The following is a 24861-nucleotide window of genomic DNA, read 5'->3' on the forward strand; positions in this document are numbered from 1 at the left end:
TATAATCAACTACAATGCTTCACCTCCTACAATATAAACATGGTTTCTACTGGCTGTCAACAATTAAAAACAAGAAAAAACTTTTATTTCTGAATAATAATATACAATAGTATATTTTCTTTTTCTTTCTATAGAATCCTAAAACTCACTAGCTTCTCGAACTCTCATCCCCTTGGAAGGAGCCCAAACAAAACTCATCTCCAATACCAAAAAAAATGCAGGCAAAATAAATTGTGATGCACTGGCTAAAAGCAAAACACAAAACTTTTTGAATGCCCACCCTTGAGACAATAAGCAACCAAAAACTCCTTCTACAATGTTAAAATATTCTACATCGTGACATATTAAAATACTCCTTCTACAATGTTTGATATCATGAAAAAACACCTTCATGCATTTTCTAAAGATTAATCAGAGATCTTTTATCAGAGTCTCTCTGGTCACATTGATCACAGCTATACGATTTCTCTCCTGTGTGTGTTCTCTGGTGTCTCTTCAGTTCCCCAGATTGAAAAAAACTCTTCCCACATTGAGTACAGCTATAAGGTTTCTCTCCTGTGTGTGCTCTCTGGTGTATATTTACTTCGCAAGATTGAACAAAACTCTTCCCACATACAGTACAGCTAGGAGATTTCTCTCCTGTGTGTCTTCTCTGGTGTACAGTCAGACCGGTCAACTCAGTAAAACTCTTCCCACAGTCACCACAGCTATACGATTTCTCTCCTGTGTGTGTTCTCTGGTGTACAGTCAGACCGGTCAACTCAGTAAAACTCTTCCCACAGTCACCACAGCTATACGATTTCTCTCCTGTGTGTGTTCTCTGGTGTGATATCAGGCTGCTTAGCTGAGTAAAACTCTTCCCACATTGATCACAGATATAAGATTTCTCTCCTGTGTGTATTCTCTGGTGTGATTTCAGGGTGCTTAAGTGAGAAACTCTTCCCACACTGAACACAGACATAAGGTTTCTCTCCTGTGTGTATTCTCTGGTGTGATATCAGGTTGCTTAAGTGAGTAAAACTCTTCCCACATTGATCACAGACATAAGGTTTCTCTCCTGTGTGGATTCTCTGATGCATTTTAATTCCTGCTAATGAGGTGGATCTCTTCCCACAGTCAGAGCAGTGAATTATCTTCCCTGTGGGTTTCTGCTGGTATTTCTTAAGGAGTTCTGATCTGGAGAGACTCTTCTCTGCCTCGTCAGCATCATGAGGTTGTTGAGGCTCCCCAGAGGATCCACGATAGTCACGTCTCTCTCCTGTGTGAATGACAAAGTCATACAGATGGTTAAAGGCCCACAACAGCAGAAATCCATTGTAAAAGGTGATGCCAACAGCGTAGCCATGATGTTGTACAACAATTGACGTCTGTAATGAATATAACAATCATTTGACATTTGTCTTAAAATGAGCAACAAGTCATATTGTCTTGTTTTAAAATTAGTAGTAACATCTAAGATTGTAGACTAGAAATAAGTTATTCATGTTGTTGAAACTCTAAGCAGTGTGCCAGACGATTTTTGGTCTCCAATATAGGCCCCTTTCTGTGTTTGCTAAAATTTTATGTAGTATATCTGCCTGGAGCAAAAATGGTGAGCAAAGATTTTAGTTTTTCACAATGTATTTCTGAATAGGGAGAAACTCAGGGGAGTAACCTCCATTTCCAGGTTGCTAATGAGTGCATTTCACACTACTTTGGATTATAATTGTAAGGCTCGTTTGAATGTCCTGCTTAATATAATGTTTGTGTCGTCATCACAAATCAACCACTTTGTAGTTAAAAAACACTTAAACCAGTAGAATGCTCCTTGGCTTTTTCATCAGCCTGTCAATGAGGGTTTGTACACTGTTTGCCAAGTTAGCCCACCTAATTATACCATACACCTACTGTAGGACCCATAACTATACCTAACAATAACATAGACCTACTGTAGGACCCATAACTTCACCTAACAACAAATATAGGAAAATAGCTCTGTGTGTTGTACAATAGCCTATCCATCAAGGAACAGTTCTCTACACATTATAAGCTAAGTATCTCTGTTTCCAAACAGACTAACGAGACCCTACTATAAATCAAGCAGGCAATAGCATTATAAACATCAATTTGTTAGGGATGTTGGATCCAACGTGTAGTACGGCATAACTGTCTTTACCAGTATAACGGTTTTCTTGATGCGAAGGAGAGTCGGACCAAAATGCGGCGTGTAGATTGCGATCCATGTTTATTAAACAAACGTAAAACACGAATCAAAATACAAACACTACAAAATAATAAACGTAATGAAAACCGAAACAGCCTAAACTGGTGCAAACTAACACTAAGGACAATCACCCACGACAAACTCAAAGAATATGGCTGCCTAAATATGGTTCCCAATCAGAGACAACGATAAACACCTGCCTCTGATTGAGAACCACTTCAGACAGCCATAGACTTAACTAGAACACCCCACTAGCTACAATCCCCATACATACACACCACATACAAAAACCCATGCCACACCCTGGCCTGACCAAATAAATAAAGATAAACACAAAATACTTTGACCAGGGTGTGACAGAACCCCCCCCCCTAAGGTGCGGACTCCCGAACGCACCTCAAAACAATAGGGAGGGTCCGGGTGGGCGTCTGTCCATGGTGGCGGCTCCGGCGCGGGACGTGGACCCCACTCAATCAATGTCTTAGCCCCTTCTCCTCGCGTCCCTGGATAGTCCACCCTCGCCGCCGACCATGGCCTAGTAGTCCTCACCCAGAACCCCACTGGACTGAGGAGCAGATTGGGACTGAGGGGCAGCTCGGGACTGAGGCAGCTCGGGACTGAGGGGAAGCTCAGGAGTGAGAGGAAGCTCAGGAGTGAGAGGAAGCTCAGGCAGGTTGATGAATCTACCAGATCCTGGCTGGCTGGTGGTTTCGGCAGATCCTGGCTGACTGGCAGATCCTGGTCGACTGGCAGATCTGGAAGATCCTGGTCGACTGGCAGATCTGGAAGATCCTGGTCGACTGGCAGATCTGGAAGATCCTGGTCGACTGGCAGATCTGGAAGAGTCTGGTCGACTGGCAGATCTGGAAGAGTCTGGTCGACTGGCAGATCTGGAAGAGTCTGGTCGACTGGCAGATCTGGAAGAGTCTGGTCGACTGGCAGATCTGGAAGAGTCTGGTCGACTGGCAGATCTGGAAGAGTCTGGTCGACTGGCAGATCTGGAAGAGTCTGGTCGACTGGCAGCTCTGGCTGCTCCATGCTGACTGGCTGCTCCATGCTGACTGACAGCTCTGGCTGCTCCATGCTGACTGGCAGCTCTGGCTGCTCCATGCTGACTGGATGCTCCATGCTGACTGGCAGCTCTGGCTGCTCCATGCTGACTGGCTGCTCCATGCTGACTGGCAGCTCTGGCTGCTCCATGCTGACTGGCTGCTCTGGCTGCTCCATGCTGACTGGCTGCTCCATGCTGACTGGCTGCTCCATGCTGACTGGCTGCTCCATGCTGACTGGCGGCCCTGGCTGCTCCATGCTGACTGGCGGCCCTGGCTGCTCCATGCTGACTGGCGGCCCTGGCTGCTCCATGCTAACTGGCAGCTCTGGCGGCTCCTTGCAGACTGGCAGCTCTGGCGGCTCCTTGCAGACTGGCAGCTCTGGCGGCTCCTTGCAGACTGGCAGCTCTGGCGGCTCCTTGCAGACTGGCAGCTTTGGCGGCATCCTGCAGACAGGCAGCTCTGGCGGCTCCTTGCAGACTGGCAGCTCCTTGCAGACTGGCAGCTCCTTGCAGACTGGCAGCTCTATGCAGACTGGCAGCTCTATGCAGACTGGCAGCTCTATGCAGACTGGCAGCTCTATGCAGACTGGCAGCTCTATGCTAACTGGCAGCTCTATGCTAACTGGCAGCTCTATGCTAACTGGCAGCTCTATGCTAACAGATGCGTGGTGCTGGCACTGGTGGTACTGGGCCGAGGACACGCACAGGAAGCCTGGTGCGGGGAGCTGCTACCGGAGGGCTGGGGTGTGGAGGTGGTACTGGAAAAACCGGACCGTGCTCAAGTGCGGCGAAAGGAGACGCACTGGGGACCAGCTGAAGCAAGCACTTTGGTTGTTGCTGCATGTTGTGATGTTTGTCATTTGACTGTTATTCAAAAAATGATTTCCTGGATCAGCTGATGATAGTTAGTCACGTGACTAACTAAATAGCTTCAGTATTAAGAATGTGTAATTATTGAAAAAACGCATTAATGACAGTATCCATTTGACTGTTGTCAATAAAGTTAAGATAAATATATATATATATACACTGCTCAAAAAAACAAAGGGAACACTTAAACACAATGTAACTCCAAGTCAATCACACTTCTGTGAAATCAAACTGTCCACTTAGGAAGCAACACTGATTGATAATAAATTTCACATGCTGTTGTGCAAATGGAATAAACAACAGGTGGACAATTTAGGCAATTAGCAAGACACCCCCAATAAAGGAGTGGTTCTGCAGGTGGTGACCACAGACCACTTCGCAGTTCCTATGCTTCCTGGCTGATGTTTTGGTCACTTTTGAATGCTGGCGGTGCTTTCACTCTAGTGGTAGCATGAGACGGAGTCTACAACCCACACAAGTGGCTAAGGTAGTGCAGCTCATCCAGGATGGCTCATCAATGCGAGCTGTGGCAAGAAGATTTGCTGTGTCTGTCAGCGTAGTGTCCAGAGCATGGAGGCGCTACCAGGAGACAGGCCAGTACATCAGGAGACGTGGAGGAGGCCGTAGGAGGGCAACAACCCAGCAGCAGGACCGCTACCTCCGCCGTTGTGCAAAGAGGAGCAGGAGGAGCACTGCCAGAGCCCTGCAAAATGTGCATGTGTCTGCTCAAACGGTCAGAAACAGACTCCATGAGGGTGGTATGAGGGCCGGACGTCCACAGGTGGGGGTTGTGCTTACAGCCCAACACCGTGCAGGACGTTTGGCATTTGCCAGAGAACACCAAGATTGGCAAATTCGTCACTGGCGCCCTGTGCTCTTCACAGATGAAAGCAGGTTCCCACTGAACACATGTGACAGACGTGACAGTCTGGAGACGCCGTAGAGAACGTTCTGCTGCCTGCAACATCCTTCAGCATGACCGGTTTGGCGGTGGGTCAGTCATGGTGTGGGGTGGCTGGAGTGTGTCAGCAGTTCCTGCAAGAAGAAGGCATTGATGCTATGGACTGGCCCGCCCGTTCCCCAGACCTGAATCCAATTGAGCACATCTGGGACATCATGTCTCGCTCCATTCACCAACGCCACATTGCACCACAGACTGTCCAGGAGTTGGCGGATGCTTTAGTCCAGGTCTGGGAGGAGATCCCTCAGGAGACCATCCGCCACCTCATCAGGAGCATGCCCAGGCGTTGTAGGGAGGTCATACAGTCACGTGGAGGCCACACACACTACTGAGCCTCATTTTGACTTGTTTTAAGGACATTACATCAAAATTGGATCAGCCTGTAGTGTGGTTTTCCACTTTAATTTTGAGTGTGACTCCAAATCCAGACCTCCATGGGTTGATACATTTGATTTCCATTGATCATTTGTGTGTGATTTTGTTGTCAGCACATTCAAATATGTAAAGAAAAAAGTATTTAATAAGAATATTTCATTCATTCCGATCTAGGATGTGTTATTTTAGTGTTCCCTTTATTTTTTTGAGCAGTGTATATACAGTGCCTTGCGAACGTATTCGGCCCCCTTAAACTTTGCGACCTTTTGCCACATTTCAGGCTTCAAACATAAAGATCTAAAACTGTATTTTTTTGTGAAGAATGAACAACAAGTGGGACACAATCATGAAGTGGAACGACATTTATTGGATATTTCAAACTTTTTTAACAAATCAAAAACTGAAAAATTGGGCGTGCAAAATTATTCAGCCCCCTTAAGTTAATACTTTGTAGCGCCACCTTTTGCTGCGATTACAGCTGTAAGTCGCTTGGGGTATGTCTCTATCAGTTTTGCACATCGAGAGACTGAAATTTTTTCCCATTCCTCCTTGCAAAACAGCTTGAGCTCAGTGAGGTTGGATGGAGAGCATTTGTGAACAGCAGTTTTCAGTTCTCTCCACAGATTCTCGATTGGATTCAGGTCTGGACTTTGACTTGGCCATTCTAACACCTGGATATGTTTATTTTTGAACCATTCCATTGTAGATTTTGCTTTATGTTTTGGATCATTGTCTTGTTGGAAGACAAATCTCCGTCCCAGTCTCAGGTCTTTTGCAGACTCCATCAGGTTTTCTTCCAGAATGGTCCTGTATTTGGCTCCATCCATCTTCCCATCAATTTTAACCATCTTCCCTGTCCCTGCTGAAGAAAAGCAGGCCCAAACCATGATGCTGCCACCACCATGTTTGACAGTGGGGATAGTGTGTTCAGGGTGATGAGCTGTGTTGCTTTTACGCCAAACATAACGTTTTGCATTGTTGCCAAAAAGTTCAATTTTGGTTTCATCTGACCAGAGCACCTTCTTCCACATGTTTGGTGTGTCTCCCAGGTGGCTTGTGGCAAACTTTAAACGACACTTTAAGAAATGGCTTTCTTCTTGCCACTCTTCCATAAAGGCCAGATTTGTGCAATATACGACTGACTGATTGTTGTCCTATGGACAGAGTCTCCCACCTCAGCTGTAGATCTCTGCAGTTCATCCAGAGTGATCATGGGCCTCTTGGCTGCATCTCTGATCAGTCTTCTCCTTGTATGAGCTGAAAGTTTAGAGGGACGGCCAGGTCTTGGTAGATTTGCAGTGGTCTGATACTCCTTCCATTTCAATATTATTGCTTGCACAGTGCTCCTTGGGATGTTTAAAGCTTGGGAAATCTTTTTGTATCCAAATCCGGCTTTAAACTTCTTCACAACAGTATCTCGGACCTGCCTGGTGTGTTCCTTGTTCTTCATGATGCTCTCTGCGCTTTTGACGGACCTCTGAGACTATCACAGTGCAGGTGCATTTATACGGAGACTTGATTACACACAGGTGGATTGTATTTATCATCATTAGTCATTTAGGTCAACATTGGATCATTCAGAGATCCTCACTGAACTTCCGGAGAGAGTTTGCTGCACTGAAAGTAAAAGGGCTGAATAATTTTGCACGCCCAATTTTTCAGTTTTTGATTTGTTACAAAAGTTTGAAATATCCATTAAATGTCGTTCCACTTCATGATTGTGTCCCACTTGTTGTTGATTCTTCACAAAAAATACAGTTTTATATCTTTATGTTTGAAGCCTGAAATGTGGCAAAAGGTCGCAAAGTTCAAGGGGGCAGAATACTTTCGCAAGGCACTGTACGTCAATTGTTGTACAACATCATGGCTACGCTGTTGGCATCATCTTTTACAGTGGATTTCTGCTGTTGTGGGCCTTTAACCATCTGTATGACTTTGTCATTCACACAGGAGAGAGATGTGACTATCGTGGACCCTCTGTGGATCCTCAACAACCTCATGATGCTGATGAGGCAGAGAAGATTCTCTCCAGATCAGAACTCCTCAAGAAACACCAGCAGAGACCCACAGGGAAGATAAATCACCGCTCTGACTATGGGAAGAGATTCACCTCATCAGCAGGCATTAAAATGCATCAGAGAATCCACACTGGAGAGAAACCTTATAGCTGTAATCAATGTGGGAAGAGTTTTACTCACATCAGCACCCTGATATCACACCAGAGAATACACACTGGAGAGAAATCTTATAGCTGTAATCAATATGGGAAGAGTTTTACTCACATCGGCACCCTGATATCACACCGGAGAATACACACAGGAGATAAAGTGTTTAGCTGTGATGAATGTGGTAATAGTTTTGCTTTTTCGAGCAATCTGACTCTTCACCAAAGAACACACAGGAAAGAAATCGTATAGCTGTACTCAATGTGGGAAGAGTTATACTCATTCAACCAGCCTGATATCACACCAGAGAACACACACAGGAGAGAAATCGTATATCTGTGATTAATGTGGGAAGAGTTTTACTCAGCTAAGAAGCCTGATATCACACCAGAGCACACACAGGAGAGAAATCGTATAGCTGTGATGAATGTGGGAAGAGTTTTACTAGTTCGTGCAATCTGACTCTTCACCAGAGAACACACACAGGAGAGAAATCCTATAGCTCTACTCAATGTGGGATTTGTTTTTGTTTTACATCTAGCTTTCTGAAGACACACCAGAGAAGACACACAGGAGAGAAATCTTATAGCTGTACTGTATGTGTGAAGAGTTTTGTTCAATCTGGGGAACTGAAGAGTCACCGGAGAACACACACAGGATACATTTTTTATAGCTGTACTCAATGTGGGAAGAGTTTTACTCAGCTAAACGGCCTGATATTGCACCAGAGAACACACACAGGAGAGAAACCTTATAGCTGTGATCAATGTGGGAAGAGTTTTGTTCAATCTAGCTCTCTGAAGATACACCAGAGAACACACACAGGAGAGAAACCTCATAGCTGTAATCAGTGTGACCAGAGAAACTCTGAAAAAAGATCTCCGATCAAACATCAGAAAATACATACATGAAAGATTTGTTTCATGATATCAATGAAATGATTTCACAATGTAGAATGTTTTAACATTGTAGTAGGAGTATTTTAATGATGTCACAATGTAGAATCCTAAACGTTTGCCCCCTTTTTTATTGATTTCAGCATGATGTGGATATTAGCCCCAGGGGAAAAATCCAGGCTCTGAAATGGAAGAGTACTATTTATGAGATTTAAGAAAAAGTGACGAACAAAAAGAGTCGTTACACTTACCACATTGGTGACCCACTTGAGTCAAAATGCAGCTAGCTGTTTTCTACAAATTGTCCTCTAACCAGTGATGTACACATTATTCCCAGATTCCGTGTGGTTTTTGAGCTGTTAGTTTTAACAGGACGTGCAACCTCATCCCTCCTCTCGGCACAATTGATTTCAACGTGATATCGATGAGTGATGACAAATAAGTGTTGCGTTCCTTTGTTTAGCGACCCCTACATTTAAATGCATCACTCCAAAATGTAGCTGACTGTCTTCTGCAGGTTGTCCTCTAATCAGTAGATGTAAAAGATATCTCCCATTTCCACGTGTTTTTTTAGATGTTAGTTTCAACAGCAAGTACAATCTGATCTCCCCCCTAATCGATATCAGTGATTTATTGCTACTTGTCAAAACAACAGCATTTTTGGTGCTTGTGTCCATGGTGAGGACAACTTAGTTTCTGATTGTCTCAAGGTTGGGCAGTCAAAAAGATTTGTGTTTTGTGTTTAGCCAGTGCGGTCCATGGATCACAAATTATTTTGACTTTCCGTATTAGAGATGAGTCATGTTCCAAGGGGACGAGAGTTCTAGAAGCAAGTGAGTTTTAGGAAGGGAAAAAATACACGTTTTTGTTCTTGTTTTTAATTGTTGCCAGCCAGTAGACACCATGTTTATATTGTAGAAGGTGAAGCATTGTAGTTGATTATAATGTGAAATGGAAGTTGTTTTCTGTTGGTGGTGCGCATTCTTTTAAGGTGTTACAGTCTTTGGTTTTTGCATTTATGTTTTGAGGTTGGAATTTAAGCCCGTGTAGCTCGTTAGCACGTAGGACGCACTGATTGGTGTCACCTCGTTAGTCAGTATATGTTACACCTGTGCTGGCTTGTCCGTCTCGTTAGTGGGAAGGTGTTTCACCTGAGCTGGTCCAGGTTCTATTTAAGAGTGTCTGGCCCAGTGCTCCAGTTGTCTTGATAGATGTGGAGAGTCAACACCTTTAGTTGCGCCACACTTTTGGTTTAAATATGTTTTCATTTCAGGTTGAAGCTTCTTTCTGAAGAGAGCTTATTTTTTTAAATGAATCAATACAAGCAAACAAGATCTGTTCCGGGGATTGGTATGGCAAATACCTTTCGATTTGCCTGGACTGAAAAGGAGATGGAGCAGTGGAGTAGAGAGACATTTGGAAGGACCATTTTGATGGGATGCCTCAGGATAGAGGTGAAGGAAGTGCTCTGCCTTCAAGGGAACCCGAATGAGAAGGCTTTCGATGTGACGTTTCACAAAGAAGAAAAACATGACAAAGTAATGAAGATGGCAAAGGAAGCGGAGAAAACGGGACCCCTGTGCCATTATGCGATGACCAGCCTGGCGAAGAACAACTTCAGGGTGGTCACCGTAACCATGTACAATCCGCATGTGAAAGATGAAGAGGTGAGGGCCTTTCTGGGGAGGTACATGGACAATGTCTCCTCAGCGAGGTACCTCAGGGACTCCCTGGGTTTCTGGAACGGGAGGAGAGGTTTCCAGGCGTTACTCAGGGAGTCCCCGAAGAGTGTGGATGGCTACCTCCATCCTCCGGCGATGTTCTCCCTGGGGGCTGACAGGGGAACACTCTACTATGCACGTCAGCCCCCGTTCTGCAGGCGTTGTATGGCCTACGGCCATATCCTGGCCTCGTGCAGCGCCAAGAAATGTCGTTTTTGTGGGTCGGAAGAGCACGAGGCCAAGGAGTGTGACGAGCCCAAGGCTTGCCACGGGTGTGGCTCAAGAGCACACCTGTGGCGTGATTGCCCGGCTCGTCACAGGTCATACGCGTCTGCAGCTGGGGGGGGAGCGGGGGATGGGGGGAGGAAAGAAAGGACGCGTGCGGATTGCATGGATGGCACAGGGGAAAAGACGGCGCAGGAAGAAGATGGGAAGAAGGATGAGGTGGGAAGAAAGAGGCGAGGAGAAGAAAAGAATGGAACAGAAGGAGAGAAGAAAAAGGGGACGGAAGAAGAAGAAGGTGGAGGAGCTGAGAAGAGGGAGAAGGGGACAGTGGTACGAGAAGGAGTGGAAGAGGGAACGGGGACAGTGGTACGAGAAGGAGTGGAAGAGGGAACGGGGACAGTGACGGAGGGAGGAGTGGAGGTGGGGTGGGAGGGGGGGGACAGCCTGCCAGGCTTCCTCGAGGTCGAAATGAGGGATTTGGTGGAGGGGTTAGTGGGGATGGGACGTTGTGTCTCCCCGCTACCTCCTTCACCAAAGAAGAAAGGGATAAAGAGGGGGAGCTTGGCAGGAAGTGAGAGGGAGGGGGGTGTGGAGGGGGAGGGGGGGGTTAAGAGAGTGGCGGGGGGGGAGGGGAGGGTAATTTGTCCTCCCGGTTTGCCTCAGCCCCTTGCATTTTAGTGGATGACTCCAGTGAGGGGTCGGTGGGTTGTTTGCTAGAGGGATCCCAACTCCTGTTTGGGGAGATGGGGTCCCCTATATGCAGCCCCGAGGCAAACAGGGAGGGGGGGATGGTGGCTGGGGAGGGAGGACCCAACACACTGCCTGGATCATGGGTTGGGATGGAGGACGGGGGGGCGTCAGGAGAGGAGAGGACGTCCCCGCCGGTGGAGATGGACCAGGGGAGCATCGGGTGAGTCTCCTGGTTTTTCTTTGGGTTTTGGGGTTTTTATTTGTTGTAAATAATTAAATGAATAGTTCTGTTTCTTTTTTTAGTCTAAATGTTAGGGGGTTAAGGGATAATGTTAAAAGGAGGGCGTTTTTTTGTTTTTAGAGGGTGTGGGGTTTGATTTCTGTTTTTTACAGGAGGCTCACCTGAGGGATGGCGGGGATGTGTGTAGATTTAAGAGGGAGTGGGATAAGGGGGAATTTTTTTGGGGAATAGGAGGGGTGCACTCAACAGGAGTAGGGCTTTTGTGTGGGCATAGAGAGGTTAAAATAGAGAACACTTTTGTAATAATGCAGGGTAGAGTTTTGGGGATAGATGTTAAGTTTAGAGAAGCTAGATATAGGTTAATTGGGGTGTATGGGCCACAGGTGGCGGCAGACAGGAGGGAGATGGTGGACTGTCTGGCGCCCCTGTGTGTTACAAACAGGCACTTGGTGATAGGAGGAGACTTTAATATAGATTTAGGGTTAGGCGGTGATAGCAGTGCAGGTGCCATCTCTGGGCTAATGGCTTGCCATGGTCTGGTTGATGGTGGCCTGCACACTACTCCGGCAATGGTCGGTCCTACATGGCGCAACTCCAGGTGGGTTGCGCGGAGGCTCGACTACATTTTTGTATCCAGGTCTTTGGGTCAGTTGTCTGGGCGGCTGTTGCCTGTTTTCTTCACGGATCACGACGGGGTGTTCCTGCAGGTGGGGTCGCCAGTCTGCCTCTTCGGTAGGGGGTACTGGAAGTTAGATCGGGATATACTGGAGGAGCAGGCTTTCGTTGACGCATTTTTTTGTTTCTTTCGGAGGCTTGACGGCCTCCGGTCCATGTGCGAGGGGGTGTTAGAGTGGTGGGATTTAGTCAAGGGGAGGATAAGGGCTTTTATAATAGGATATTGTAGAAGGAAAAAAAGGGAGGAAAGGAGGGAGGTGGATCGTATCCAAAGGTTAATTGAACTCGAGTACGAGGCAGGCAACCTCGGCGGGTCGATTGACTGGGAGAGATTCGCAGCCCTAAAGGCGCAGCTCAGGGAGCTGCAGGAGCAGAAGGCTCGAGCTTTCCTGGAGCGTGCGCATAGTGGCTTTCTAGAACATAATGAGACTTGTTCCGCTATGTTCTTTAAGTCGGTTAGGGCCAGACAGAGTAGAAAGGTAATGAAGGGAGTTAGGGAAGAAAATGGTAGTATAGTAAGTAAACCAGAGGAAATGGTCAGGGTGACAACTGATCATTTCCAAGGTTTATTTAAGGAAAGGGAAATAGATGTAGAGCAGGGAAACGTGTTTTTAGAACACTTGTCCCGGCGGTTGCCAGAGGACATTAGAGACGTGATGGAGGCCCAGATCTCACTAGAAGAGGTTGAGAGCGCTCTTAGGAGGATGGGAAAAGGGAAGGTGCCTGGGATGGATGGGCTGCCGGCTGAGTTTTACCTCAAGTTTTGGGGTATACTTGGACCAGTGGTTCTCGAAGTCTTGAAGGCCATCCTTGAGACGGGGGTCCCGGGGGGATCAATGGCTGTTGGTGTGCTGTCACTTCTTTATAAGAAGGGGGAAGCAACTGACCTTGGCAACTGGCGGCCATTGACCATGCTGTGCGTAGATTACAAGATTCTTGCAAAGGTTTTAGCAGACCGGTTGCGCACAGCCCTTCCCTACGTCGTCCACGAGGATCAGACGTGCGGGGTAGAGGGCCGCTCTATAAGATGGAACCTACAGTTGATCAGGGATTCCATCGCTTGGGTTGAAGATAGAGGGCTGCCTTTAATGGTAGCAGCGCTAGATCAGGCGAAAGCTTTTGATCGCGTGAATAGATCTTTTCTATTCAGGGTGTTAGGTAGATTAGGATTTGGGGAGAAGTTTATAGGATGGATCCGTACTTTATATGTCGGAGCGGGGTGTCGAGTTAGTGTAAATAGTCACTTAGGTGACGTTTTTGACCTCTCGTCTGGGGTCAGGCAGGGATGCCCACTCTCGGCTCTCCTCTTCGTTCTGTACATGGAGCCTCTGGGGGCTGCCATTAGGGCAGACACAGGGGTGGAAGGCTTGTTGATCCCTGGAAGCGGTGGGCTGCGTGTTAAGATGACGCAGTACGCCGACGACACTTCCTTGCTGTTGTGCAAGGACTCGTGCCTGACAAGGTCCCTTGCCATCTTTGGGGATTTCACCCGAGCGTCGGGAGCGGTTCTGAACCATGCAAAGTCTTCCGTCAAGTTTTTCGGAAGATGGCGCGGTAGAACGGATGTGCCTGGGGGGTTATCTCTCTGTGAAGGGGCCCTGAGGATTCTCGGGGTTCATTTTGAGACCTCCGGCTCAGCGACGCTAAACTGGAACATGCGTATCGCAGTGGTACAGAGGAAGCTAGCAATGTGGAAGGCTAGGTATTTGTCTTTTATGGGCAAAGTCCTGGTCCTAAAGGTGGATGTGTTGCCGTCTCTTTTGTATGTGGCATACATCTATCCATTGCCGGCTTGTCTGAGGAGGCCTCTAGTGAGGCTTGTGTTTCAGTTTATGTGGAGTGGCAGGTGCGAGTGGGTCGCCAGGGCACGCATGATCTGTCCCATCGGGGAGGGAGGTAGGGGTTGGTACCACATTTCCCCCTCAAGTTGGACGCCATTTTTGTTTCTTTCTTGTTGACGGAGCTTGCTCGTCCGGTTATACACCCGTCCGGTTACCTCATGCGGGTGTTCTTCTCGTATAAGGCGAGAAGCGTAATGGTGTGGTCTAACGCGGGTCCTCGGGCGGAACAGCTGCCGTGGCATTTTGGCCATGCGACCCCGAGGTTGAAGTTGCCCGAGTAGGTTTAGACCACAGGCACCTGTACGAGGAGGTCAGGCAGGCAGGGAGTCCTGCGCCTGTAGCGGGCATCTCGTCAGTGGTCTGGGAGGGAGTGCAGGCGCGGGGCCTGGACAACAGGCTCAAGGACCTGAATTGGTTGGGCCTCCATAAGTGCTTGCCGGTACGTGCCATCTTGTACCGGTATAGTTTGGTGCAATCCCCCACCTGTCCAAGATCCTCTTGTGGCAGGGAGGAGACTGTGCGCCATGCCTTCTGGGACTGTGCCTTTGCCGGACTAGTCTGGGCTAGGGCACGGGTAATGCTAGGTGTGGTTAGGAGTGCTTTTGTTTTGACATGGGCTAGGCTAGAGAGAGGCGTAGGGAGAGCAAAGGGAACGGATAGGGACAGGTTTCTGCTGTGGCTTCTCATGAGTCTCTTTAAAAAAGGACTGTGGGAAGCCAGGCAGAATTTAGTCAAGACAGGGAGAGATTGGGGGGTGGAAGGGATAGTGAGAAGGGTGGAAGGTGATTTGAGGGGGAAGATGAAGAGGGAAGAGAGGAAGTGGGGGAAGCATGCGGCACGGGAGAGGTGGAAAGGGGGTTTAGGGCTGGGAGTGTTAGAGTGAATTTGGTAAGGGGATAGATTAGGGAAGGGGAGATAGGGAAAGGGTTAGGTATTGGTTAGGTATGACGGGGAGGGACAATGCTCCCCTGAGGTTTGTTTTTGTTTGATGTTTTTGTAAATAGAATTAATTAAGAATGAATGAGAATTATGATTTTGTAATAGTATGAATGGTATTGATTGTAATAAATTATTTTAACCACTTTTGTTTTGGTTTGGGTTTTTCTTCTGTTTTCCTCTTCTTGGGCAGATTTGGTGGGTCTCATAGTGGGTGTCTTTAATTTATCAAGCAAGATATTGAGCCCTGCCCATATCTCTTTGCTTAATAAATGGTTATCTTTTGTGCCTACAACCCAGTGCAACGATTTTGATGTTTAAGTGTTTTAGAAATATCCGTTTAAGGGAATACTTTAGCTCCCCTAATTCTGACACTTCTATTGAACCAGTAGGTTGCTCTCCTGCACATACTCCGAATCCTTTAAAAGCAAGAGTTATTTTATACCTCCAGCCAATCGCAATCACTCTATCGAGACATATTGCAGACTCATGGAAAATTATGCTAGACATCTCCGTAAGAATAAACAGGGGTCCAAATCTTTCCATAATTTACCTAAGGATGGAAAAACAAGCTTTGCTTGAATTACAATCCGATACGTCAGTCCTTATTCGTCCTGCTGATAAGGGTGGGTCGGTTGTACTCATGGATAGGACAGTTTATGTACATGAGTGTCATAGACAGCTGCTTGACAACACCTTTTACAAGAAACTCAAAAGTGACCCCAATTTCAGAATACTCTCTTTACTGTCCTAGATGGGTATTTATGTTCTGGTCAGATAGCCAAAAAAGAACATGCTTTTTTGGTTATTCAACACCCTAAAATTGCCACTTTCTATACTTTGCCGAAATTACACAAGAATGTTACACAACCTCCAGGGCTGTAGCGGGCATTGATGCAGTAACGGCCCCTCTATCTACTTTTGTTGACTTTTTTATTAGACCACTCGCAGAACAGCTCCCCTCCTTTGTAAAGGACACCAGCAGTATGATCTCTATCATTGAATCTCTTGATCCTCTCCCTGAGAATACCTTGTTAGTTACTTTTGATGTTGAGTCGTTATACACTAATATTCCACACGAGGGCGGTATTGAAGCTATGGAACATTTTCTTCTGCAACGTGACCCTAATGAACTACCTTCCAGTGCATGCATCGTAACATTGGCTGAAATAGTACTCACGCATAACTATTTCATGTTTCTAAATGATTTCTTTATTCAGACGAATGATACTGCTCTGGGATCCCCCATGGCTCCTAACTATGCTAATTTGTATGTGGGTTACATGGAGAAACAGTCCATTTTCAATCCTCTCAAAAATGTTTTCTTGCCTCACATCATTATCTGGAAACGGTATATTGGTGATATTCTTGTCCTATGGAGCGATGATGCAAAACAGCTCCAGGCATTCTATGCTTTTCTTAACTCCTGTTCTGAGCATCTGAGAATTACTATACAATCTGACACACGTCAAATCAGTTTTCTTGATCTTCTGATCTTGTGTGAAGATAACGTTCTATACACTGATCTTTACAGGAAGCCTACTGATCGTAACATTTTGTTGAGGGCTGATAGTTGTCACCCACTTCCCTTGAAAAATAGTTTGCCCTACAGCCAATTCTGTCGAATCAAAATAATTATTGCGTTCTAACTACCCGCTATTCAAAGTGCTCTGAACAAATTAAGGGAAATGTTCACAAACATTGGCACATCCTAAAATCAGATTATAGTCTCGGTAATATGTTTTCGGACCTTCCCTTGGTCGTATTCTTGCGGGGCAGAAATCTCAGAGACCAATTGGTACACTGATTTACCACCCCAAGATATTCCTGAACAACGTCTATTTGCGCCCCTACTGGATGGAAACTACAAATGTAATGGCTGTGCTCAATGCAATGGCACTTATAAATGTAGATCCTTCAAACCCACCAACAGGGAAATCGATCCCAATCAAAGGTGTTATTACGTGCTCCACTAAGGCAGTTATTTATCTTATAACTTGTCCTTGTGGTAAAAATTATGTAGGTAAAACAAAGCGCGAATTAAAAGTAAGTATCTCAGAGCATCATAGCACCATTAGGTGTAAAAACTTTACTTATCCAGTTGCGGCCCACTTCTTGGAGGCAGGCCACTCGATTTCCTCTCTGCATTATATTGGCATCGAACATGTCACCCTCCCTAGGAGAGGGGGTGACCTTGATAATTTATTGTTAAAACGAGAGGCTGCCTGGATATTTAATTTAAAGACCCTTGCGCCCTTCGGTCTCAACGCAGACTTTGAGCTGAAGCCATTCTTGTGATTATTGTGACTTTGCCATTGTAATTGTTTGTAAGCTTGTGTAGTCAAATTAATCTATGATCGTATGCTATCCATTTGTTGTTTGTATGCTGTTCTTTGTATGACATTTTAATATTTGATTGTTAACCAATGATATTAGGCCACTCTTGGCCATGATTACAGACACCTGTGTCTTTTGACACTATAGAAACGAGTCATCCTGCCGTGTTTGTGATTATACACAGATGAAGACAGCCTGGCTGTCGAAACGTTGGTAATTACATTTTTGCATCTGAGCTCCTAGAGTGTGCGGCTCTCTTTTATTTTCAAGGTAACTTTTATGTCCCAGTTGTTGTTACTAGTCAACTTTCAGTGGACACTGAGAGCAAAACTGCAACATTATGTTATAATACTTTTATTGCATCAAATGGTTGTTTAATGCTACAGAATATAGGGTTCTTAGAACTATTGTGTCTGTTTGTTCTACTGAAGATGGGCCTCTGGGAGAAAACACTGACAGGTGATTTACAATGTCTTTTGGGTGATAAAACCTAAAGAGACCGCATTCCAGAGCATGAGTTAATGTTTCTGTTCTATATGGTACCAGGGAGAGATGACCCCAGGGCCAGATCCTGGTCTCTACACAAAGAGTAGTGTTTTTACAGCAAATACTGTCTGCTAAGAATTACAAGTATCTTTCATACAAATCTTAACCTTGTGACCCGTTCTATGTCTATTGTTGGTCATGTAGGTTGAAAGGGGTGTATCTTAGCTATAAAAGACCTTTGTACTTTTGTCTCGTGGCTCTCAACAAATCATCTGGGGGTGATTTGTCGACCAGCCATCGTTATCGTAGAACACTCAATTGATGCACTTTATATGTGTGCGTTGTATTGACCTGCTCCCTTATTAATAAGTGAATAAAGATTTAGTTTAAGAATAACTCTGACTTGTGTTATAAGTTTGTCTCCTCATTTGATATTAAAGAAATTAACCACATTTGGGGATGTGAATCTTCACTTTGTGACGCTCCTGAGGACCTGGGTAAATGGTACATGAGGGATCCCTCAAACTTGGAATCTCAGGAGACCACACTTCGGGAACGGAGCAGATGGACCCACCTTTGATCTGAGAGGCAGCGAGCCGAGTAGATACCACATCTCAAACGTAGTTAAAAAAGAAAAGAAAAAGGTGAGCGAAACAAGTGGAGTTTCTAGAAAAGGCTCGTAGGCTCTGAGTGTGTATTCCTGAGTGAGGGGGGCACCTTGGAGGCGTAAACAGGGCCGAGGCAATAGGGTCTGAGTGTGTATTCCTGAGTGAGGGGGGCACCTTGGAGGCGTAAACAGGGCCGAGGCAATAGGGTCTGAGTGTGTATTCCTGAGTGAGGGGGGGGGCACCTTGGAGGTGTAAAGAGGGCTGAGTCAGCTATCTGTGTGAACTGGATGAAAATTAGAATCTGTGTTTACTAGTTAAGACGTGTATGATATAGTATAAGCTAGTAAAATGCACCTGTAATTGTTTTAAACCTGTAATTATTTTAAACCTGGATCCCATTTTAGAAGTATTGAAAGATGTAAATGTATGAGTTACATTATCCTAGGAACTAACCATGACATAGAAATGTGAAAACATTCCTGTAGGTGAAGATATTGTTGAAAAACAACTAATTGATTAGGTATGTTTGGAAATAGCATTGTGTGATTGAGCTTAATCTGAAGTTTGGATTGTAAACAGAGATCTGTAGTTTAGTTTATTTTTTTGTTCTGCTGGGAGTATGTTTGGAGAGCTGCTTTGTAGCTGGAGTCCTTGAAAAAGCAAGAATCTGGAGATCTATAGTTCCTCACGGAGATCTATAGTCCCTCACAGAGCTCTATAGTTCCTCACAGAGCTCTATAGTTCCTCACAGAGCTCTATAGTTCCTCACAGAGCTCTTTAGTTCCTCACAGAGCTCTATAGTTCCTCACAGAGATCTATTCTTAATCAGTTGATTGACATTTGGATAATAAGCTTTGATATAACGTTATCTTGGGGTTCCGTTCATTCACTGCCCATCATAGAATATCGCAGGGTGGTGTTGAGAGCGGGATGGTATTTTAGAAAGCAGCGGAAGGTCTATAGTTCCTGAGAGGCTTGATTTTGCCGTGGTCTCCGGGAAGTTAGAGAACCGTTGACGATCCGGTCATTGTCCGGGAAACAAAATCATTTTTTTTGGTTCCGCTGGGAGTATGTTTGGAGAGCTGCTTCGAAGCTGTGGAGAGTCCTTGAAAAAGCAAATGGAATGGTTGTCGTGTGCCCCTAGAATTTCCTACATTTTATATGGATTCTGTGAATATATGAAAATATGATGAATTGTATGTGTGTATAATGATTACTAGAGATTTGATAAAGTAATACTGGGAATATAATTAGATACAATTTAAACAACTCATATGAAGACAATCGTAGGTTGAGTTTAATGGATAATCCATCTTTAATGGATAATTTGATAAAGATGAGGTTTAAGCATTATTAAACTGTCTACAAAGTCTGGGGAGTTGTCTCAGAAACTGATGGGAGTGTGTCCACGTATGGTAAATTACCCTAAGGATGACACTACACTGCTCAAAAAATAAAGGGAACACTAAAAATTGTACCTTTATTTAACTAGGCAAGTCAGTTAAGAACCAATTCTTATTTTCAATGACGGCCTAAGAACAGTGGGTTAACTGCCTGTTCAGGGGCAGAACGACAGATTTGTACCTTGTACTAGTCCAACACTTTAACCACTAGGCTACTCATCCTAGATCTGAATGAATGAAATATATTTATTAAATACTTTATTCTTTACATAGTTGAATGTGCTGACAACAAAATCACACAAAAATTATCAATGGAAATCAAATTTATCAACCCATGGAGGTCTGGATTTGGAGTCACACTCAAAATTAAAGTGGAAAACCACACTACAGGCTGATCCAACTTTGATGTAATGTCCTTAAATCAAGTCAAAATGAGGCTCAGTGGTGTGTGTGGCCTCCATGTGCCTGTATGACCTCCCTACAACGCCTGGGCATGCTCCTGATGAGGTGGCGGATGGTCTCCTGAGGAATCTCCTCCCAGACCTGGACTAAAGCATCCATAAACTCCTGGACAGTCTGTGGTGCAACGTGGCGTTGGTGGATGGAGCGAGACATGATGTCCCAGATGTGCTCAATTGGATTCAGGTCTGGGGAACGGGCGGGCCAGTCCATAGCATCAATGCCTTCCTCTTGCAGGAACTGCTGACACATGAGGTCTAGCATTGTCTTGCATTAGGAGGAACCCAGGGCCAACCGCACCAGCATATGGTCTCACATTGGGTCTGAGGATCTCATCTCGGTACCTAATGGCAGTCAAGCTACCTCTGGCGAGCACATGGAGGGCTGTGCGGCCCCCAAAGAAATGCCACCCCACACCATGACTGACCCACCGCCAAACCGGTCATGCTGGAGGATGTTGCAGCCAGCAGAACGTTCTCCACGGCGTCTCCAGACTGTCACGTCTGTCACGTGCTCAGTGGGAACCTGCTTTAATCTGTGAAGAGCACAGGGCGCCAGTGGCGAATTTGCCAATCTTGGTGTTCTCTGGCAAATGCCAAACGTCCTGCACGGTGTTGGGCTGTAAGCACTTTTGTGGTCTGCTGGAGGTCATTTTGCAGGGCTCTGGCAGTGCTCCTCCTTGCACAAAGGCGGAGGTAGCGGTCCTGCTGCTGGGTTGTTGCCCTCCTACAGCCTCCTCCACGGCTCCTGATGTACTGGCCTGTCTCCTGGTAGCGCCTCCATGCTCTGAACACTACGCTGACAGACACAACAAACCTTCTTGCCACAGCTCGCATTGATGTTCCATCCTGGATGAGCTGCACTACCTGAGCCACTTGTGTGGGTTGTAGACTCCATCTCATGCTACCACTAGAGTGAAAGCGCCGCCAGCATTCAAAAGTGACCAAAACATCAGCCAGGAAGCATAGGAATTGAGAAGTGGTCTGTAGTCACCACTTGCAGAACCACTCCTTTATTCGGGGTGTCTTGCTAATTGCCTATAATTTCCACCTGTTGTCTATTCCATTTGCACAACAGCATTTGAAATTTGTCAGTGTTGCTTCCTAAGTGGACAGTTTGATTTCACAGAAGTGTGATTGACTTGGAGTGACTGTTGTTTAAGTGTTCCCTTTGTTTTTTGAGTAGTGTATAAAACGCTTACTGGATTTTCTCCGTCTGGGTACTACATTTGAAATAAAACTGCCCTTAAGGCTTGGGGGGGGGGGGGTCTTCCTTGTATGTGGAGTTGCTAGATTTATTGAATAAACCTTTTACCATACAGTTAGTGAACCAATGTGTCTGACTAGCTGTTGAAGCGTTCCGTCCACGAGATTATACGTCAGTGGCAGAATCACCTGAAAGACGCACAGCCATCTGCTGACTGGAGTTGGTATCGCAGTTGAAAAAAATACTTTGGAATATCCAAAATGGGAGCGCCACCCGAACAGGGAGAGGAGGTAGGAGTCGTGACATCCATGTAACGTTTCCAAAATGTGATAGTATTGTCCATGTAACGTTATGCCCCCTTGTGAGTTAATAGTATTGCATGCTGTAGCAGGCTATATAAAGAGGAAGACTGACATTGACGATTCAGTTCGTTGAGGGAAATAATCCAAACCTAGTTGTGCCTAGTTAAGACATACCGTTATCTAGCTAGATAAGTGATTGTCAGAAAGCATAGACAGCAGCTCTACACTTTGACTGACTGATCCATTCATCCCTCCTCTCATCTGAAGACCCAGTGAGGGTGGAGGTCACACGCTCAGTCAAAGAGCTGTTGAGGGACTGGTTAGGAAGAACACTTCTACAGCTAGAGAGGTGAGAGGTCACACGTGGTGTTACAAATCCCTTTTGGCCCGACAGTCTAGGGGAGATGGTAACGAGACCCGTAACATAACTCTTGCAAATTATAATAGTGAAAAAGTTAGAGTGAGAACAAAATAACCACAGACACCTAAATTACCATCAAACACATGGTTTATTGGAAGACACACAGGGGGGGGGGGGGGGGGGGGGGGGGGGAGCAGGAAAAGGGGCTGAGCTGGACCCAAGGAAAGAAATAATAAGTATCCCATAAACACCCTTAAGCTAGACTATTTCAACAGCTAACTAGCCAAAAATACAGTGGGTGGTCCGCCCAGTTCTAACAAAGCTTACCTACAGGTAGTGTATTCCCATGGGCAACTTGTCTTGGTTCCCCCTTTTCCCATCAAACAAATACTCACAGGTGAGGACAAAGTGATATGGAGGTACTCAAACAAAAGATAGCTCAATACATAAAGAGCGCTAGAGCAACATAGGCGAGCGTGAACCAGAGAGATTGAGCTCCAGAGCAAACAATTGACAGGGTTTTTAAACCAAGGGAAAGGAATTGTGATTGGGCAGGAAACAGGAGGGGGTGTCTTCTGATTGATGATTGATTGGGGACTGATGATTTTCACCTGTGAGGGGAGAAGGAGCGAAAAGAAAAACACACACAAGATACACACACAGGATACTTGTATCCGTAACACGTGGTTTAGATGGCAAATATTTATGTCCCCTTAGCGGTTCATCACGTGAGCAAAAGGTAATATGTTCCATCATCTATGTTTGTTTACATTAGTACAAATTATCCACTGATATTGGTGTAATTTCTCACCCCTTTTGGCTGTATGAAAGTTAATTTCCCCTCAGACACACATTTGTTCTTTCATATTATGAAGGTAATTTGTGTAAAAGATACTTTTCCCCACTCATTCACTCCATCTCTTTACATAGCTGATGCATATTTGGTGGCCTGACTGTGTCCAGATTATGTCAAAGGCCCATCCTGGTAGATCTGAACCTAATGCAGCTTGGAGTGATCAGATGACAGAAGTCACATTTAGGTATAATATATCAAAAGCAAATGTGATTGGTGAGACATGGAATAATAAAACGTATCTTTGTCAGGCTGAATGTTTGAAATATGAGGTGATTTGAGTCATGCTTCTTCAGTAGTGGAATAAAGACAACTAGCACTTGAATGTTGTCAATAAATGCTGGAGTGATGTAGGATTGTTAATAAAATTGATTATATACCAATTTATTATACTGCGTCCATGTGTATAGGCTGCAAGTACGTTGAAATTCATTTGTTATGACAAAAGACCTGAAAATATATATTTTATAAACAATACAAAACATACAAACATTAACATCACACCTGATCTTTTTGTTAGTCACTTTTTGTTAAATCACATAAATAGAACTCATTCAATTCAGAGCCTGGATTTTTCCCCAGAGGCTAAAATCCATATCATGCTGAAATCAATTTATCAAATTGAACAGGGGAGGCAAACGTTTAGGGTTCTACATTGTGAAATTCATTCAAATACTCCTACTACAAAGTTAAAACATTCTACATTGTGAAAATATTTCATTGATATCATGAAACAACTCCATGTATTTTCTGATGTTTGATTAAATATATTTTATCAGAGTATCTCTTCCCACACTGATTACAGCTATGAGGTTTCTCTCCTGTGTGTGTCCGCTGGTGTGATGTCAGGCTGTTTGACTGAGTAAAACTCTTCCCACATTGATTACAGCTATGGGATTTCTCTATTGTGTGTTATTTGGTGTGATTTCAGGTTGCTTGACTGAGTAAAACTCTTCCCACATTGATCACAGCCAAACGGTTTATCTCCAGTGTGAATTCTCTGATGTATTTTAAGGTCTACTGAAGAGGTGAATCTCTTCCCACAGTCAGAGCAGCAGTGAAGATTCTCTCCAGTGTGTATTATCAGGTGTAGTTTAAGTGAATCTGATTTTAAGTAACTCTTCCCACAGTCAAAACAGTGGTGAGATTTCTCTCCTGTGTGTACTCGCTGGTGTATTCTCTTATGTAGTTTAAGTGAATCTGATCTTGAGTAACCCTTCTCACAGTCAGAGCAGTGGTGAGATTTATTCTCTGTGGGTCTCTGCAGGTGTTTCTTGAGGTGTTCTGATCTGGAGAGACTCTTCTCTGCATCATGATGTTGTTGAGGATCCCCAGAGGATCCACGATAGTCCCGTCTCTCTCCTGTGTGAACAACAAAGTCAGACAGATGGTTGAAGGCTCAAAACAGCAGGAATCCTCTGTTTACTTGAGTTAAAAGGTGATGCCCAGATCGTACCCATGAAGTTGTACAACAATTGACGTCTGCTAAATTATTTGACAAATGTCTTAAAACAGTCAAGTGAGCAACAATTTTGTATTGTTTTTACATTAGTAGTAAAATCGATGATTGGAGGCTAGAAACAAGTTATTAAAGATGCTGAAACTCTAAGCAATGTGCCAGACAACTTTTAGTCTCCAATTTTGGCCCCTTTCTCTGTTTGCTAAAATGGACGCACGAGGGTGAAGCACACACAATTTGGTAGCAGAAACTCCTCCCTGCTAATGAGGAAACCGATAGTTATGGATGTAGTATATCTGCTAATGAGGAAACCGCTAGTTATGGATGTAGTATATCTGGTAATGAGGAAACCGCTAGTTATGGATGTAGTATATCTGGTAATGAGGAAACCACTAGTTATGGATGTAGTATATCTGGTTGGAGCAAAAAATGGTGAGCCAAGATTTTAGTTTTTCACAATGTATTCTGAATATTACAACGCAAGATCAGGAGTGCTACTGAAGGAAACTCACATTAAGCTCTGTGTCTATTCACTAA

At 45.0% G+C, this 24861-nt stretch overlaps 1 pseudogene; it reads right to left on the reverse strand.

The window, feature by feature from the left end:
• Nucleotides 1-400: 400 nt before the first annotated feature.
• LOC139412576 (zinc finger protein 180-like) lies at nt 401-24325 on the reverse strand (annotated as a pseudogene).
• Between the last annotated feature and the right edge of the window lie 536 nt (nt 24326-24861).

Source organism: Oncorhynchus clarkii, chromosome 7 (assembly GCF_045791955.1).
Source record: "Oncorhynchus clarkii lewisi isolate Uvic-CL-2024 chromosome 7, UVic_Ocla_1.0, whole genome shotgun sequence".
In the NCBI taxonomy this organism is placed as follows: Eukaryota; Metazoa; Chordata; class Actinopteri; order Salmoniformes; family Salmonidae; genus Oncorhynchus; species Oncorhynchus clarkii.